The sequence below is a fragment of the Priapulus caudatus genome, unplaced genomic scaffold, assembly GCF_000485595.1.
Source record: "Priapulus caudatus unplaced genomic scaffold, Priapulus_caudatus-5.0.1 Scaffold508, whole genome shotgun sequence".
NCBI lineage: Eukaryota > Metazoa > Priapulida > Priapulimorpha > Priapulimorphida > Priapulidae > Priapulus > Priapulus caudatus.
This window is the reverse complement of record NW_014577569.1, coordinates 171,675-173,712: the sequence shown is the minus strand read 5'-3', so window position 1 is coordinate 173,712 and position 2,038 is coordinate 171,675.

Here is a 2,038-nt window from a genome sequence, read left to right as displayed (position 1 = left end):
CACACACACACACACACACACACACACACACACACACACACACACACACACACACACGCGCGCGCGCGCGGCACCTACGTGCCCATGCACGCACACATGCACTTGAAACGTTTCAATATTTAAATGATAGTAGATAAACACGAAATGTATTTACTACCAAAGTCGTCGTAATGTTTATCTATTATTTTCCGCTTATTATTGGTAACAGTGTCCCCTAAATGCAGCCCATGCAGGCGGTCTGCAACACACAGAATCACCGTACGCACGGTGATTTCTTACTGTGCGCAAAAACTCCCCGAACGATAAAGATATAGAGAATTCTATATCTTTCTGTGGCTTTGTGCACAGTGATGTGCATGCGATGATATTGTGTGTTTGCAGAGGAGCATCATGTCGAATAATTAGTCAATACAGAAAACATAAAAAATAACACTTTGGAAATAAATACAATTTGTGTTTATTTACAATCGTTTTATTATTGAAACAGTCGAAGTGTCTGTGCACACGCACACACACGCATACACACGCACGCACACAGAAATGGGAATTTTTACTTTGAGGAACTAGCATTTGTCGCTAATTATATAATTATACCGAGGACGTTGTTTTACGGTCTCGGCTGGACGCATTTTAAATCACTGAATCGCACACACGTGCACGTATAGGTGCACGAATAACGTGTGCTACAGAGACACGCAATGAATGTACAACAGGCGAAAGAGTATTGTTTATAAATATACTTATTTATTTATAAACGATAGTGATATCTACGTAATATTAAGGTGACGCAGCACAATTGCCCTACCCGTATGAGCGAGATAACCAGGAGTCCCTCCTCGGATATCTTGGATATTGTTGTTAGGTCGGTCAAGCGAGGTCGGTTCATGTCTGTTTTTTTGCACTCGCGTGCCAAATTTCGACGCTTCCACACTCTGTTGCCAAGCATTAGTTTTGGAATATGTTGTCGCCATAAGGATTGACCAGAGATGCCTGTCAATCACACCAGACGGATAGACGAAATTTTACAATTGCGCTGGGGCCATCTTAGGATTGACGCGATAGGGAAATGGCGTACGACATGTGTACAATACAAAACCGCACATCGACGAATAAATTTTTACGTCGCACATATATCCCCACTGCGTTTGCGGGCGATTCGAAAACTCGCAGCTTTTCCCTATATACATAAAATTTAATGTTATTTGCTGTTACTATGTTACATAACCGACTGTAGGCGCTGATGGTTCTCCTAAACAATGACAACGACGCTATGCGCCATCTAGCGATATTATGACGGTAAATGCGCTATGTCCGGTGACCGATCGCATTAAGCGTGGGTGCAACCGGTGACCAGTTGCCTGGGCGATCGGGGTGTATACTCCTTTCCAACGTCGAGATGACGAGCAGAGTTATACACATAATAATATCACGTATATGCCCAAAGGACAGTGTAATTTCATTGCCCCACCTACAGCATCTCACTCACATAAAATGGGGGTCGGTTGTGTGACATTCCCCGTTAAACGCGCGATCGGCGTTCATTCGTCGTATACCAATTCGTTGTACAAAATCTCGTAATTTCAAGGTGGAAGCAATTAAGATGATGCAATCAGATCTCTATCAATGCCAGCTCAATATGGCAGTAGATGTTTCAGGCGGACTAGTAAGTCACCGCTGTGCAGCTATCGCCTTCTATAATCTGTATAGAATCTTAGGTTAAGATATTAGTACCGCCACTGTTAAAGGATGGGTATTATCCTACCGTGCTTTGCCAGCTAATGGTTAGACGAAATTCTGGTTGTTTTCATGGCAGAAAAACATTGATGAACGTATCAAATATTATTGCCGGCTGTAAAGGAACGGAAACGCTCTGATAAAGAAAATTTTTATTGATTTGAGTAAAAGTTTAATGATGGACCGAGAGGTTTCGGAGTTACGCGGCCGAAAAACACATCTCCTTTAAATGCGCACCGCCACACACCCGCACACGCACGGACCCACACGTACACACATATACACGCGCGCGCAGCCTACATAC